Raw genomic sequence first — 18,336 nt, forward strand, 5'->3', positions numbered from 1 at the left:
ATGCCCTGCAGTTTCACCGGCTTACTTCGATAGAAAAGCATAACTTCGGTGTTCAGAGGAGTCCCAAGTAAACGAAAGTGTCCGAGCAAAAAAGCGTAAAGGAAAAATCGCTGAAAATAAAGCTTCCGTTTATTGTGACATAAGGACCACATGTTGAAATATGAACATCTATTTCTTCCAAGTTAACACACGCGTGTTCACTGCGTATAGTGTTAACTCGGTGTTAGAAATTCCAATGTAAATAGATTCATGCAGAGTACGTTTAAAAATGCGTGTTTACTGATAGAAATTGCAATGCAAGTAGACTTGTGTAGTCTAGGTTTAATAATACCTATTGATTTAAAACAAACAAGATTGAAGTCGATCATGTTTTTCCACTTTGTGTCGCCAATGCGATACGACCATATGGTCAGTTCTGATGTATCTAGCCTAATTATTCGAGTGAAATTGAAGCAATGTGTTTTTTTGTTCTTACCTGTGAATCAAGATTGTAGTTTTGTGTAAGGGAGGTGTTTTTATGTTTACACTGCATGTCATTTTTCGTGCCAGGCGCATGTTATGTTCAATTAGCAAATGACGCGTCGCGGAAGTACTCGTAGGTCATGACGTGGGCTATTAACGTCTTGTGGCCCTTATAGGCGGTGACGACACAACCTGCAAAGAGGGAAGATGTATTAAAATACCGCAATGTTCGTAAAATATTCTATTTAAATGCAGAGTTACGTGTTTCCATACAAAATGGAACAAGGGATACGCATTCAGAAAACGACCGCTGGCTCCGTTTCTTTGCCTTATCGAGAATGTACTTCACAAAGATGCCTGAAATAGTTTCGTTGAAGGTATCTCAACGAAACTAAGATGCCTCTTGAAGGTATCTCAAGCCCTAGGTTGCATGACTGGCTTGCGAGAAGCAAAGGCTACAAATACAGTTGGCAACGCCGGAGATGAGCAAATGACACCAGGTGACGGCTCGCTAGACCAGCTACGCAAGGGTAACATGCGACCATTACTCGCAGCTTTATGATTATCAAGGAAACATGTTGATTATAGCCAGGCCAGTGTTTGTGTTTGAGGCTGGAATAGCACAATCGCTTATAGAAGTACTAGAAAACGCAGCGCCATGTTTCCGAGCGCGCTTGCTTATTTATGTAGTGCTAGCCGTTCAAATATTACAGATGTTTTTTGTTTTTTTCAATTTGATAAGAGCAACCGTATACGTGTACATTCCGCTCCGTGTTTGCTGGAGTGACTTGAATCAAAAGCCAAAATGAAGGCACCACTTTGGGTTAATGTGTATGGAGGTTAACGTGTATGGAGGCTAAAGAATCGTTGACGGTTGCCCCGCCGCGGTGGTCTAGTGGCTAAGATACTCGGCTGCTGACCCGCAGGTCGCGGGTTCAAATCCCGGCTGCGGCGGCTGCATTTCCGATGGAGGCGGAAATGTCGAGGCCCGTGTGCTCAGATTTGGGTGCACGTTAAAGAACCCCAGGTGGTCGAAATTTCCGGAGCCCTCCACTACGGCGTCTCTCATAACCATATGGTGGTTTTGGGACGTTAAACCCCACAAACAACAACAATCGTTGATGGCCATACAGTTTGGTTTGTACATTGACGGACATGATATGTCGAAAATTGTTTCATGTATTTGTAGCTAGGCTCCCTAGAACACTTTGGACGACTACCGAATGCGGTTAGCGGTGCACCAAATGGCGAATGACAAGTTCTGCTTCCCCGCTTTATTTGTGCAAGCCTAATTGAATTGTCTGTGCTCCGTTCCGCAGCTCCTGGCAACAATTTCGAGGCACTCAAGCAGGAGCAAGAACTTGCCGATGCTTGAGCGGAAAGAGCGGGGCCAACTTGTTATTTTGCCTCTAACCTACAGATGCATCAACCGCACAGAGTAGCAGCGTATAAAAGCATTGTAGAAGCTTCCAAGAAGAGGAGATGATATGTGGACACTTCGCAATTCAAAGCGTCCTCCTTATTGTTCAGTACTGCGTTAGAAGCTTGTTACGGCACTTTGTAATGCGATTGTAGAAAAATTGACTTATAAATAGGGTGGCATATAGATTTCGTGAGTTGAAGTGCATGGTTGAAATACTGATGGCTGTATTTCATTAGGAAGTAATGTGGGAGGTCAGCTACTTTGGTGCAGCCCATACATCACGTTTTGTCGAAGCTTATGTGCTTTTTATGCGCATCTTTCGAGTTTCTTTGCGGTAGCGAGGTTCTCCGTATAGAAGTTTGGCCCATATTGCTTTCCTGTTTGAAAAATTTAGGCATTCAGGACGACCTTTTCATACATGGAACACACTTACGAGGCACGCATGCCCTATTGGTGTACTCTGTGATGTTTAGAGTCGATCTAGCGACGAACGAATCTTACGGACGAAAACGTTCATAATAATGACTCTCAATAGATACAGCGAACGTCGACAGCCGTTCTCTTAAGCAGTTACCACGCACAGAAAAGTGTGGCCTATTCAATAGCTTGTTCATGCTGCAAGCAGTCACTATCTGCGTGCTGTCGCTAGGTCTACTTCATTATGGATATATTTGTACCAGAACCGACTTTGATCTACAGTTTGGTTCTAGTAACGTTGACGAAGAACGACACTTGCCTGGATCGGACCGCTGCCTGCACAACATGAACACAAGAGGCACACATGACGCGTGACACTACGCCGAGGAAGTTAGTTTACGCACACTTCCATCGCCGCGGTGGCTCCCAGTGGTCGACGTATCGTCATGTTCTGTACTAAGCGGCCGGGAAAGTTGTAGGCGTGCGGGCAGCGCCGAGAATGCCGCGCTTTGCCGCTGCTACATGCACTGCTCTATCGGATACTATCTCGCGAAGCACGGCCAGGGTGGATATTGATTTCCTCAGGTCTCCCGTTTCGCAAATATATCTTATCGTTCGCTTTGTTAGGAGCATGGTTTCCCCAGACATGCTCTGTTTACCTGACCGAGATAACTAATGATAGCTTCCCCGTTTGCGCACGATCGGCCTGTGCTGATTAGAGAAAATGTTGACAGGCAGAGAGGAAACAACTTTCTCGTATCACTTGTTAGCTCAAAATGTCACGTGCGTGACTTCTCAGATACGCACTGATTGCTTTGTGGTCTTTATGAGTTTTGGGGGGTGAGTCAAAACGCACCTCTATCGCACCCCCTTAACTAGACAAACATCGTTGAGGACAGATAACATTGTTGCAGGGCGTACCACTTACACCACTTCTTTCTGCTGCTGCTTCTGTGATTCGCTTTACCTAGAACGAAATGAACATCGCTGTTGTCGCCACTCGTTGGTGATGACATGTTGAATCGGCTCTGTTAATATGTGAGATAAAGATGGAAGAGAATTATACGTAGGCACTGTGGCTGTGTCGGTATCGCTCGAATGGCGTGGAGGGTAAAGGGGCATGTATCCACTTATAGCTATTGTTCTGCCGAAATGTACCTAATGACAGCACCCGAAAATACCTAGGTTTCATCTCTCTATTCAAGGGAATAGCCTCACCCCGACAGACGTAACACCTTTGGTTGGCATGCGAGGGTTCATTGGTCAGCTTCCAGTTTGTGCAAACAGCAAGAGCCATATGACGCTCTCTGGCAAAAAGAGTGTTCAATACTCGCATCTAGGCTGTATACGAGCGGCGCTGACTAACAATTACAAAGGATTAACGCACAGAACGAGCGAACTAAGTATGCAGGGAAGCGTCTTCCTTCGTACTCCGTGCACTGGCAGCGCATGGGACGCGTAATCGAAGGTTGTGGGTGCAGATGTCCCTGACAGAAAGGGTAATTTTAGAGACGATAGTCTGTCTTGAAGACCTTCGACGCAAAAATTTTGGTCTGTCTGTCTGTACATTTGTCTGTTTGTGACACTCTTAACGGCACTGAGTTCTTGAAACGGCCGACCCAATCCGCAGCGCCCACCAATGTTACTCAAGGTTTAGCGTTCATACTTGTGCAATTGTAAAAAAAAAAAATCTATGATTGCGCATGCCTGGGACACCATAACTACACGTATACATTCTGTATGAGCGCCTTTTACTAGAAAAGGCATACTTAAGATATTTTAAGGACCGTAGCGCTTATTACGCTGCGCTGACCAGGCGACGCTTGCTCAAAAAGGTGAGTGTTTTCAACGCTTTGCTAAGACGAGACGGTGGTGGCGCCTACCCGTCGTCTTGCGTTCTACACCTTATCACCTCTGAGACGGGTGCGCACACCTGTCTCAGAGCCACGTGCTTCGTTTTCCGAGAAAACTGCCAGATGGCGCTCATGTTTCACGGGTCACGTGCTTGATGCGCTTGTTCACCTCCGCTGCACGCTCGGAGCACTCTAACGCAGCGCCTCTAGAATACCATTCGCCGATTTTTTTGCACAGAGCATCAAATAAATTTTCTGTTCACTCTCTCCACATGCAAGACTGTCTGCTGACGACATCTGCTGATCAACGTGCAGATACGGGGCAAATTTTTTTGTCTACAATTTATTTCAATTTACGTCGCATTCAGTACACTACATGTAATTGATTGATATGTGGGGTTTAACGTCCCAAAACCACTATATGATTATGAGAGACGCCGTAGTGGAGGGCTCCGGAAATTTAGACCACCTGGAGTTCTTTAACGTGCACCCAAATCTGAGCACATGGGCCTACAACATTTCCGCCTCCATCGGAAATGCAGCCGGGATTCGAACCCGCGCCCTTCGGGTCAGCAGCCGAGTACCTCAGCCACTAGACCACCGCGGCGGGGCAAGTACACTACAGGTAACTGCGATGTTTAGCATTCTCTACGCTTCTCATGACCTAAATGTCTGGTCTTTTCATTTGGTTGAGTGCTATGCACGTAAGAACGGAACTTTGGCTGAGTCGGTATTCCATCATGGATGGCTTATGCGTGCCCTATTTTACATGCGAAGCGTCTTATGCTGGAGGCTGTGTCCCTTGTCCATCAGTCCTACGGCGTTCACCTCTTCACTGCCCATATGGGCCCCCTCTTTTTCCCTCTCCTCTTCTAAGCTCCCTCCTTTCACGCCACGCAACACCGACGCAAGCAGCGTCTGCGAGTGAGTTAGTGTATAGAAAAGGTTGTTAGCTACTTAAAGTACTTGCTACTCCACTATGGGAGAGCAAAAAGCCTTCCCGTGGGCCTCACTTTTCATGAGGCCTTGTGGTGTACTTAAAAAAAATGGTACTCTAATATGGGAGAGCATAGGGCCGTCCCGTGATGAGGTCATTGCACCACGTCTTCAGTAGATACAAGAAGACATAACCGTCATAGCTTTTTTTTTTACCTATAGGAAAAGTTTACGACTGCTCGCACTGCACAACTGTTCTCTGACTACCCCATATACATAGACGCCCCGCCGCGGTGCTCTAATGGCTAAGGTACTCGGCTGCTGACCCGCAGGTCGCGGGATCCAATCCCGGCTGCGGTGGCTGTATTTCCGATGGAGGCGGAAATGTTGTAGGCCCGTGTGCTCAGATTTGGGGGCACGTTAGTGCATGTTAAAGAACCCTAGCCCTCCACTACGGCATCTCTCATAATCATGGTGGTTTCGAGACGTTAAACCCCACACATCAATCAATCAATATACACAGACATTAGATCTTGACCTCTAATGTAGTGCTGGTGAGAGATTCCTACTGCGTGTTGTTGAACAACAAAAATTCGCAGCGTGAGTGCTAACTAAAATGAACTGCGGGTATCTGTGTCCCATTGGTATTTACTTTTTTTGTTGGTGCCAGTATGCCCTACGGCATAAGTTAAATTAAGACGAAGTGCAGTCGCACCGGCGCGGAATCTGTTGATACACAATGCTGCAGGAGTAATGCTAAGTTTAACTGTACACATAAAGCGGGCTTTCGCTTCAGTGAAAGAGCCTTGATTGGCCATAACGATCACACAATCCTGGTACCCGATTCCCACCTCCTTACAATGCTCATTCTGTCGCTGTGTAAGGAAGTTGTGTGACCAAAGATTGTGTTATGAAAGGTGACGCTGTCCGTGATGAAGCCGTGATGAACGGCTTACTTCGATAGCACACCTAACTTTCTCGCAGCTGTATAGCTTGGAAGATCGACGGACAGATGAACAATGATCTATCAGCTCGCTTGCTACAAATAACGCGTGGGAGAGGAGGGCGCAAAAAAAAAAAGATCAAAGTGGTCCTTGTGTCTGGAGGCTCCGAGATTGATCACGCTCAGTGAGTGCGCATTTGTGCAAATTTGCCTTTCTGCATGTGAGCAAGCCGAGGTGCAGGTTTAGACAAGACAAAGGGGAAAGTTATGGCTCATGCTCGAATGTCCATCACTCATCACCCAGCTTCGAGTCTGCGTAGTAACATTGGTTTCCTCTCGCTAAAGAGCTTCCCGCGACGCGTATACTTGCACTGACCCAACATGCGAAGTTGATCATAATTCTTCGCATAACTCCTTTTCCGCGTCTGGAAAGGAAAGAACGACTGAGGCAGGCGCTGATCAATCAAACGTGTTTAATCAGATGTCCCCTCCAGGCGTAGGTGAACTATCGTCGCACCTATCTGCTTTGTGTGGCCGTACGGGGGCTCTTTACGAAAAAAAAAAAAAAAACGAGTGCCTTTGGGGACTTGGGTATTGTGAGAGTGGAGTGGCAGTGGCTTTTCGTCATCCGGGAGCCGTGAGTTTCTTCTTAAAACTTATTTTTAGTTTTTAACGAATAGGTAATTCGCTCGTTACTGCCATCTGATTGAGCTGCAGTTTACGTATTTCTGTAATCACGTGGGGACTTCATACTCTTGGTAGAGGTTCGTATGCATAATAACGAGATTGAGCTATCCATATCGCTATCGTTTTTCTGCATCCTGTCTCGTGATATTTTACACTCCTAGCTGAAATTCGGCAAAGTTGGACAAACTGCAGTCGTTAAACCAACAGTTGAACGGTTCGTACAACAGGGATTAAATGCGTGACAGTTCGGGTCGTGCGCAAACGCCCGGCAATGAAGGGACCAACGAGGAGGGTAACTGCGCCGCCATCGCCTTCTATCGATGCTGCACTGCAATGCTCGGCCGGGTTGGCTATCACGAAAACGAGTTATATCGGCTATATGCCACTGCGAAAGTAAAGCACTACAAAACGAATGGAAGCTGTTATGAGAGGCAAGTTCAACACGCAGTGAATGTACACAGCAAGCATCCTCGCGTTTCCACCATGCCGGCACGGGCGGCCCGAAAACAAGTGGAAGTGTCCGAGCACGGGGAATGCCGATAACTCGCTTCAGTGTGCTGAATTAGTTAGGACTACGAAGAACACTGACAGCGCTAATAAAAGTAAGCTGTTCGTCAGCGGTCATGAATCTGCTAAATCACCGGCCGCAACTTCAAAGAGATATATAGAAAAAGTAGGCCTCGCACGACATCGGTATCCAGCGCGCTGCCGGGGAGAGTGCATTGCCGGCACACGCGAAGGAAACGTCACATACTACTTATTTCACAGAAGATAATGTCTCCTGCATTAAAGCTCGGATAAAAGTATGTATTTTTCTCCATGCGACAATTGTTGTGAAACATCAAACGTGAAGGCGATCGCGGATACAACTAATCGTGCGGCCGACGGTGCGCAGCGAGCGACTATGAAAGAACCGTGCCTGCGAACGGTCTCGTCTCTGTAAGTATAAACATATCTGCGTCACTCCGAAATACACCATGAACAGTGGACACCTACCTATTGTTCATTTGTGACTATAAAACAACGACGACGAAAATTCTTTACGAGTCGCGTGTTCAGATCGACGGTTGTCGTTTAGCCGTACTCCTCGTAAGCATATATAGCGACGCCGTCGGCAAGCCGTCACGGTGGCATCGGTGATGGGGCGCCTGGCTGCTTCTCCGTCTTTCCTGCATAAGCGCCGCTGCTATGTTCGTGTTTGTGGACTCGTATGCCAGCTTTAGGAATGCTGGTTAGGCTGACATGATCGAACGCCAGATGATAGTTCAAATTCTCGAACTGGAGAGATGTTGAAAATTAGATGGATCCATGTTAAAAGGTCGGTGCGCTTTGGTGCTACAAATCGGCACGCTTCGGTGCGCTACAGTTCGGTTGGCTTCGGGGCTACAAAAAGGCCCACGTAAGTTCTCACGTTACGGTGTCGATGTTTATTGTTTTTTTTTAAGCCGAGCAAACGTCGCCCACCGTTTCAGGAATGCTTTTGCAATCATCCCAGAAATCTCGCGTTTCCGGAATCGATTGCACGCAAAAAGTCACAAGCGACTCGAACTGAGATGGCGTTTTTCAAGACATGGGACTATCACGTTCGGATACACGGGATTACTAGAAATCTTTAACTGAGTCATGTGGTTGATGCTTCTTTTGTTGTTGGTGATCGTGGTAGTGTTCTGTAGGATTGATACGCAGACCTGCACGCACTGTTTCGTTCCTCAAAGCACTCCTTATTATGACAGTAGCAAAAAATCGCTGCATGTTCACGGAGCATGTTGATTTCAAGCAGTAATTTTTGCTTAAAATGCACGAATCTCCAGAACTCATGTTAGCAACCTTTCGTTAAATTACTTTTTTTTTTCAGTCTAGGCGGGAATAGTGTGATAGAGTGAAATAAATAAAAACGCCTCTTTGCCAGGGAATGAATGCCTCTTTTCATATCTTATACCATTTCTATTTCTGCCTCGTTCCTAATTATGAATGCAAGCGACGGGTCGAATGTCTTAGCAAAAAGAAAAATAAACTGGTCACGTTAATAACTTGTAGAAGCAAACGGCCTGAATCATCGATCGTGATCGATTTCGCAATTCTACATTATCATTTTTGCACCAGGAAGCTTTAGAAGTTTCCGTTGCCTAAAAAAAAAAGACGGACTTTGGATATCTGGAAAAAGCAAAAAAACAATAAGTGATGTAGTCTGGGAGCGCACCTGCAGAGCCACCCCCCCCCCCTCCCCACATGCGTGGGAACCACGGCGAATCTCGTGGTTCAATAACTTCAACTGCGCATAGAAGACCCATAACAGCTGCCGGTGCTGTTGGAGTTAATGTCGGTTTCCCCCTGTTCGCTTCGTAATGTCGAAGCTTCCGAAAATAGGATCGCTTGCTCCGCCAGACAGTGACACTCACGCCATCTGCTATTCGTTATATATAGAAGTCTCGTTCGCTGTTTGGGTGCGTTGCGTCGCATTCTACGTACTCGCCGGCGCGTTTATGCCACGCGACTAGCGATTTCTATGGATTCGCTACTAATGAATTGGCATTTACCAGCGTTCTTTTAGGTGCATGTCCTGTCATAAACATCTCATCTTGGATATCACGCGCATTGGCGTGGCTGCGCACGAAGCGCAGGGGCTCGTTGGGGTGACGTATACATTCTAGAACGATAGATATTGCTTGCGTCCGTAGCATCACGAGCCTTTTTTTGTTTTTTTTTGTAAACTACAGTGCTGGGTGATTGCACTGAGAATGTTGAGAATTAGACCGAAAGAGAGGTCGAGGAACGTCAGGTTATGTCGGGTCCGATCTCGTTGCGTCGGTTGGAATCTATAGGGTCGGCAAGGTTCGGGTCCATCGGGCAATAGAGATGGTCGGAATGGCCCATCGGTCTTGTGTCAGTTTGTGAGCACTTATTGCGGTAGTACTATCGATGTTGATGGAGGAAATTCATTAAATGGTGACAGTTCACAATCGGTCCACTACCAACGCTTTAGACGAATAGTTCGGTGGGCTAGAATAGGCCAATTCTGTGCATGAGCTTCGCGCAATCCGTGATTGAATTTCATGTCAACAGATGTCACGATGGTGTATTTCTTCAAGCGTAGAGTTTCCTAAATATACGCTAGAGGGAACTCTGGTGCTTGTGTGTATACGGGAGCTGCAACGCACGGCGCTTCAGCGAGCACGGGAATGATGGGCAGTGCACGAATTTGTCTGATTTTCGTACTTCTGGCCCCGTGTGTGTTCGTGTGGCTGGGAGCTGTTTTCTCACGAAACAAAAATTAACGACTGTTCAGCGGTTGCGCTTCAACATCTTAATCATTCAGGCTTTATGCTTCGAATCGGGTCACGAAGTTGAAAAGGTTCCTTCGAAACACAACTGAAACAGAACGGAAACACAGCATGCAATAAACGAAGCCACAAGTGCAACTCGCCAGCCGCAAGAATGAAGACTAGGCAAATGCGTGTACTACCCATCATTCCTATAGTCGCTGAACGAGTGCAGCGCCAGAGTCCCCTCTAGTTAATTTTCCATCCTTTTTCACTTCCATTTCCATTATCCATTCCTACGTAAGACGGATGCCGATCAAAATATGTTCAAAATTACTTTTAGCTAGTTCTTCCACCGACCAATGTTTTCTCTCTCAAGAGTGAACGCCGGAATAAAACTATAGGCTGACCGATTGCACTGTTGGCACCGTTTGGGTGGAGCAGCAGCTGGCAACAAGTGCCAATAACAGCCGTCCAACCACCTCGTTTTGAGGTGTGAAGTGGTAGCCGAGCAAAGAAGTAACATAACTTTTAAAATGACTATTTTCTTTTTTTTATTTCTACCACCAGAGTGGCTGGCTTCTTGAGGTGCACCAAGAATTTTATGATTCCACAGATTTTGTACACACGAAGTCTGGCTGTCTTTCGTCGTTGTTTACTTCAGCTGACAGTATAAAAGCAGCAGCTGGTGTCTACAAAAGCACTTAGTGCTTAACAGCGAAAGTTTTGCTTGTCCCTAATGGTGTGAGCCTGTCATTAGGCACTGCATGCGCTGGTGAGTCACGGCCCGCAGAAAAGAGCTTTTCCGTATAGCAGCGTATTCGTGCGCCTCTCGCTACTTAATTGTGGCTCACACAATCTGTCCACGAAAACTTTCGTGCAAAACTGTACATTAAGACCTGTGTAAGGACGTTGACAGGCGCGCCACTAGAGTGGATAAGCTTACGAGTATTGCATTACGCCATTATGACCCATGCAAGGCAGAAATGTTTACCTGTGTCTCGGTATTGAACGTGCTTTCCTAAAAGGTCCGGATCCACAATAGGTGCAGACAAGCAGTATCCTGGTGCAGGTATCCGTGAAACGGCCAGAGTTTGTGAACGGTTATTCTAATGGCACTACTGCTACTACATTTGTCGAGCGTATACAATGAGAGAACAGAAGGGAGATCTGTTTGGAAATTGGGGGCGGTGATAATGTTTGACCGTGGCCTCCAAGATTTGGCGCTGGTACCTGGTGGTGTGCACCAATTTCGAGGCCACGCTTTTGGACTCGGGAGCCTCGTAGTGGCATTCGCACGTCGGTGTTCGTGTGTTATTGTATTTTCTTTTTATTAAAGTGCTGCTTCATCACGCTACCGAAGTGACCTCTGGGGCCACGTTTCAAGCAGCGTTTTATTATGCTGCAGTTCAATATAACTAATAAATTATGCAAAACCATTATTGCATCACTTCTATTTTTAGCAGACTTGCGGAACATTCTCGAAACCGGAAGTAAGTGATTGACCGGAAGCGCTTCGAGGAGAAAGAAACAAGATGGCCACTCGCTGGTCGTTAGACTACAAGAAAAAGCAAAAAAAGACAAGTAGCTACGCAACTCATTGGGAAGAAAGCACAATGATTACTTCAGTTTGCAATACACCGCGACGTCTTTCTTCTATGCGTACACACATTCCCACTGTCATTAGTAATCACTCAAACGCAGAAATGTAAGTCGCGCGAAAAGTGATAACAACAGACGAGGGGCGCGACTTCTTGGCCCGACTTCAATTAGTGAGGGGTCGAGTGTTGCAACTGGCGCACCTGTCGCACTTGAAGCCAATCAATTTTTTTACGAGGACAAAAGAAGGGCGTGGCTGGTATAGGTCACGCCGAAGTACAACACCGCGAGAACAGCATGGCGTTATACGTCGCTAGTCACACACGCACTATACACAAAAGCGCGCGAGATCCGGTGGGCAGTAGGCGTTTTTTTTTTCTTTTTGTCCAGTGCCGCAGCGCCATCTTTGACTGAGGTGGCTAAGAAACGCTAGCACATTGATCGCGCATAAAGAGAGCGTCCTGGTCCGACAAGAACGTGGTAACTGAAAAAAAAAACAAAAAAAAAAGAATATCGACCGGAGGCACGCGTTATTCTATTCTCTGCGCGTCTCGCCTTCTTGCACGTTCGTTTTGTTTGTGAACCGTATGTGACAGCGGAGTCTGTTTCGGTCAAGCCGTTGTTTCGCGAGGTTCGCATGCGGAGATGTCCCGCGCTGGTGTCCGGACAGCGCGCCTGTGCAGTGGCCGCGGTGCTCAATCGATGCGAGGTTCTGTGTGATCGCGAGTCACGGCTTTGTTGGCGCTCGTTCAGGAATAGTCGTTCGTCCAAACTTGGGTGCGGCGATGGCACGCCATGTTTAGGCGATGTAGCGCAACGAGAAAGGAAGGAGCGGCCGCTTACATGTATATTTTCGTCTCGCCGCAATTGCTCAGCTGGTTTTCGTATTCCACTAATTGACGGGCGCAAAAAAAATTATTATCCTTCTTTATACATAAACAAGTAGAGTCGCCAATGCCAATTCATTCTCGTGTTAATCATTTCGGCTCCACCACGCCCTATGAATAAGAACTTTCTTGCTCTTACAAATTGTATAAGTTAGAAAAAATCAACTTTTTTAATTTAAAGCCCGTGTGTTGATTCTGTGTACACAACAGTGATCAGTTAAGAAACGTAAATAGTCCGTCCCGTAGAACCTAATTTGCGTGCGAGTCATGCGTCTTTCTTGAAATATATGCTAATGAACAAATAAGCTTAGCGCCTAATTTAGCGATGCCAGCTGCAACTCTCGCGCATACAAACTAAACCCGTTTTTTTTTTCGCGATGATTAGAATGCGTGTGTTTTCACACGCGAGAAATTTTATTTCTTGATATTCAGTCAATAAAACAGCGTTTGAAAGATCGAGCAAGCAGCACAACGTTTCTTTTTAGCGGACGTGGATGCGACAGCTTGTGAAATGTTTTGTGGAGTTCTCGTCGCAACATATAACAAAATGCTTACGTTCGAAACTTTCCAGATATAAGAGTTGTGAAACTTTGAGGATATGGCGAAGACCCTAGAAGTGTACAAATAAACAAAATCACAACATATCCATAAAGGGAATTATAATGAGTGGAGCGAAGCATCCGTCTGTCCATCCGTCCGTGCTTCCGACCGTCCGTCTATCTGTCCGTGCTTCCTTCCATTCGTCCGTCCGTGAGTCCTTCCACCCGTCGGTCTGTCTGTCTGTTTGTGTGCCCGTGCGACTGTCCATCCGTCTGTCTGTTCGTCTGTGCTTCTATCCGTGCGTCCGTCCGGACGCACGGACCGATGGACACACGCACGGGTGGATGGACGCTTCGCGCCAATCAACCTCATCCACTTTGTGGTTATGTTGTGAAAACCACTAACGCCATCTAATTAAATTATTCCCAAGGACATATACATACAACGCCATCTATTGAGCAAGTCATAAACTAGAGGTGGCTGCATATATAACAGAAAAGGGAATGACCCACGGCCTAAGCAGCTTCGCCCCTAAAAGCTGCGGTCGAAGTATGTTTACGCATTAAAGCATTATTCGGAGTTTTATCATACGAGTGTGTAATTACAGAATACTAATAATTGTAAACTTAGCCATGCAAATGTTTTTTCTACTATATTATGCAACAGGTTTTTTTAAACTCCGTACCAAAATGTGTTCAATATTTGGTAACGCCAAGGTAATGAGCAGTAACGAAAAAATACGATCATTCTGTGTGACAGTGCTTTCATCGCGTTTTGCTTGCTGGTGGTGCACAAATAGGGGGAAAAACGCATTCAGGTGTGCGAATACGACTTCAAAGAAGGCGCATTAAAGGCACGCTCTTTAGGAAATTGTATACCTGGCGTGATATGTTCCAAGCGCTTGCTTTTTAACTTGAAGTATTTCGAAATTGTAAGGGAATATTAGTAGATGCCCGCACCGGCTCCGAGTCCCGAAAAAATCGCGTCCCATTAACGAAACATGAGAAGGCACAGAGGCACAGGACAAGTTAATGGCGGTGCTGCCTTCTGAATGAATTTCTGAGAAGCCCAATTTTACACTGCAGCGAATGGAAGCACGACGAAGGGTGGTGTTGTTTTGACATTATATTCACAGCGAATCACTTTGTGCAGTGCTATCTGCTGGAGCAATGTTTCGCCACGTGCGCGGAATCAAGTTCTGAAGTGATTAAGACGGTTGCGCTTTTCCGAGTATTAGGATATATGAACTCGCCTACGCTTCGCCGCTTCTTTCCTATACCGACGCGTTTAGATTGGGTGAGGTAGCAGCTGACCCGAAGCAGCTGTATACCTCGCCCAGCTATATTCCAGGGACAAAAACGACTCATTAAATCATACATGCCGCAGATAGGCTTTTGGATACTCGAAAAGTTGCCTTGAACCTTCCAACAATGTGAGGGTGTTTAGAAAGAGTTGTCTGCACAATGACTATCTCATTCCTAGCGATGCTCCTGAGGAGAATGATCATGCCATCGCATTATGCTCTCACATTTACGCAAGCTTCACGGCTTAGTTACCCGGTCGACAGAAATCATGAACGTAACTCCGCGTGTTGCCTCAATGCGCCTTTCCCTAGAGTTACTGTATATGCTACCTTTAGTAACTCTACCTTTCCAGAAAACGCAGCGCCGCGCCTTCCCCTGGTGGATCGTCACTGGGGAATTATGGGAGAGCGAAACACCGGGTGGGCAGAGCAGACGACGCTTTCCGGCTGCTTTCACAACCGCGCCGTGATTTGTTTTGGCTGGCGTAAGTAACTGTTATGAAAAAAAAGGCTACTGCTGAGTGCTCCGACTTTCATGCACTCAAACTAAGCTGTGTTGTTCGTCCGAAACAACGAGAACATGCCGAAAAAGAAGGAAAGTGGTGGACCAACTTGCTTGGATGCAGTAACACGCGCGAAAGGCTCCGCATCTTTCGTTTCATTGCCTGGTGCTACTTCAGGGCCTGAATTTTGTAGACGGTTGTGAAATCAGAGCACGGGTCACGTGCAGCGCCGTGATTGTCCGCCGCTGCCGGTGTCCGCAACCAGTATCGAAAGAAAGAAAAAAAAAACTTTATACCGGGTCTGTTGCGTACTAGCCCAGTGTGCTACCAAGGAGCCACACCAGTGCTTGGAACTCGTTTTTAAACTGGCATTAGGCAAGCTTGATGGCAGGAAACGAATCGCGTTAACATGAGTAATAGAGTGCTTTAGAACAACAAAGGAACAGCCAGGCGTCACACAAAGCGAATTGCGTAACGAGTGGGTTGTCCAATGCTCCAATCTATTAGAAAAGTTGCGATCTGTTCATCGTCGTCAGCCACTGCATCAAAAATTGTACAAAGTTTAAAAAAAATGTGCAGCGTATACCACGCATCTCCAAAGAATAACGAAGGATAGCATAGTCAATGGTGGCCTACTACAGAAAAATTATGTATATTTATGCCGTAGTGGGTACCCAGCAGTGTGCTTGTGGCAGTTACTTAAACAGTGTTTAGAAAAGTTTTTGAAAGGCCACTCTTCTAGCTTTCGCTGTCACTGTGCTGCGCGGTCCGCGCAGGCATGGCGTTTTTTTTTTTTTTTTGTTACGCTGCAGTCGTGTTCAGGGCCAGCCAGCATCCTCGCGAGCATTAGCGCCTCATATCAGCTTCTGGTATTGCTGATGCGCATGTCCCAGTTGACAACGTTGCGCAAGTGAAAGCAACTTGTTATATAAACATCTGCAAGTCATAAACATAAATCGTTGCGTGCTACGTTTGCACATATATTTAGCGTCATAAACAACTTGTTATATAAACATCTGCAAGTCATAAACATAAATCGTTGCGTGCTACGTTTGTACATATATTTAGCGTCATTACATGACGTGTCACTCAATAAAAAAATTGTAACACGATCACCTTCCCTCCGCATGCTTCACAAAACGTAGGTTCCCAAGGTACGTGGTATCTGCCGATTTTTTTTTTTTTGTAGTCGAGGTACTGATTCTACCTGCCAGTTTATGAGAGTCGGCAGTATTTTGTCATGGGTGCAAAATATTGATGCAAACCTGTTTTGCAACGCGGCTCGAGGACGGGAAGAGCACTGGTGTAGCTTGGGTGTGCCTGTGGCCTACACGACAGGAAAACCAGCTGATAATTGTAACTGGCTCATTTAGAGAGTGTTGAATATTATAGGCCACATACCTCCAACAGCGTGTTTCGGTAAAGCACTAACCCTTACGCACACAAAGAGGCTGTATGGGTGAGAAAAACACCCACCCCCATTTTGCAAATTCTGGTGAGGCGATAGCGTGTTCTGGTTGCTTGAAATCGCTTGAAGGGTGGGAAGTGGTTTACACCGTGAACCCAGAAAAGCATAACAAAATAAAACACACAAAAAATATAATGATGTATGAATCAATTTACATTACTGCAGAAACTGCACCCACTAGCGGCCTTAAACTGCACCCACAAGATAGTAGTCATCAGTAGAGAAACTCCACATGGTACTACAACACACAAATTTTCAGATACCACACAGCTTTTGCGGCTCATGAAAGAAACATTGCGTGAGGATCGAACGTGTGCTTTAGGTACAAAGCTAAAAGAAGAAAAAAGACGAATTAACTAGTTAATAATATTATTAGCATTTAAATGGCAGAAATGAAGAGGGTGTTAAATTCACTTTATTACGTGGTGTTCTTGATCACTTATATTCGTTGTACTAAATACGTATATTTGCCCGGCCGCGGTGGTGTAAGGTACTCTGCTGCTGACCCGCCGGTTGCGGGATCGAATCCCAGCTGTGGCAGCTACATTTCCGATGGAAGCGGAAATGCTGTAGGCTAGTGTGCTCAGATTTGGGTGCACGTTAAAAACCCCAAGTGATCGAAATTTCTGGAGCCCTCCACTACGGCGTCTCTCATAATCATTCTTTATTTATTCTTTATCCATTAAACAGCCCGCAGCACCCGAGAGCGTTATAGCGGGGGAGAGGGGGGAGGGGGGTTACATCAATGAATGACTTACATCATCGTATTCAGGCACTGCGCCGTGCTTCCGACCGGGTTGCCGAAATTAGGTGCCTTTTCTCGTCTTCTGACCACTACCACCACCACACAAAATACATCAATAACTGAAATACACCTTTGTTCACATACATAATACAGTCATTTTCACACATAAGTACATCTTCGTTCAGCTTACAGCATGGGATTACATCATTGAATAAAATACATCGTCATTCGCACTATGGACTTGCTTTTCAATTAGCTTATTTCACTGTTTAATTGTTCTAGGAAAAAATGAATGGGCACACATGTTCGTTTAGCTTGGTATTCCAAGATTTTACGACTACGATCAAGGTTTTGATATGAGGTTTGTGCAGGTAAATGTCTCTATTCATTCCAGTTTTATTATTGTAAATCAAATAAAAGAACTTCAATCTCTGTTTATGGCGGCAGTCAGCAAGACACTCCCATCCTAGCTCAGCCTTTGCAGTGCAGCTCTCCCACCTTCCGTACCGTCCCAAGACGAATCTAGCAGCGCGATTCTGAATTCGTTCAAGAGCAGCAATAAAGGTTACCTCGGCGGGGTCCCACACGTTTCGTGGCGTTAAATCCCACATATTATTAAATACATATATCTGTTTAGGTACTCTTTAGTTCTTCCGTACTGTGAGTCATTACTGAAGAAATTAGGTAGCCGGCACACTTGCAAAATGAAATATGAATATGGATTAGCTCATGGTAACTGAGTTTATTCGTTCTTTTTTATGTTCAATTGAGACCGTAATATTCAACTATCAATTATAGCGTTGAACAGACACCTCCTGATACCATAAGGATCTTAGTTGATCGATGCTATATTTTTCAAGAAACAGCACTCTATATAGAGGCCTCCAAAAATAAATTGAGTCTACGATATTAAAAAAAGTGAATTAATGAACAACAAAAATGAGTGCTGTGTATAGCGTGCGAAGGATCATAATGCACCGCGACCCTGACCGCGAACATCTTTTTTTTTTTCTTTTCGTGCAACTCCTCACAGACTTCAAATTAAATTGACTGCAAAAAGGGCTTCATTGCGCCTTGCGTCGCACGCCAGCTGCTATTCCTCTGCGGGGATCCGGTCATGCAGGTCCCATTTCCTTGTTTGTCTTCCCTCCCAAAGATGGCGCCGCGCGACCCGTTAAATTTGTCTATTCGAGTTGCCTACTGTCCACAGCGCCATCTGCTGCTTACTGACGCGTTTGCAGCCTCGCGCGGCACCTGTATGCGCGCGACCGATTTTATTGCGTAGAGCACGTGTGAAACAGTGCAAAGCT

At 45.9% G+C, this 18,336-nt stretch overlaps 1 protein-coding gene and 1 long non-coding RNA gene across 2 annotated transcripts in view; one reads left to right on the forward strand and one right to left on the reverse strand.

Moving 5' to 3' along the window:
• LOC119161190 (uncharacterized) overlaps nucleotides 1-18,336 on the forward strand; it is a 197,991-nt gene that overhangs the window by 81,818 nt on the left and 97,837 nt on the right. The window lies entirely within an intron of this gene.
• Nucleotides 108-2,992, reverse strand: LOC142803210 (uncharacterized). The gene is made up of 2 exons (XR_012894009.1): nucleotides 2,622-2,992; nucleotides 108-654 (listed from the first exon to the last, which is right to left on the reverse strand). It is a non-coding gene; the product is annotated as an uncharacterized LOC142803210 (long non-coding RNA).

Source organism: Rhipicephalus microplus, chromosome 3 (genome assembly GCF_043290135.1).
Source record: "Rhipicephalus microplus isolate Deutch F79 chromosome 3, USDA_Rmic, whole genome shotgun sequence".
Taxonomy (NCBI): Eukaryota; Metazoa; Arthropoda; class Arachnida; order Ixodida; family Ixodidae; genus Rhipicephalus; species Rhipicephalus microplus.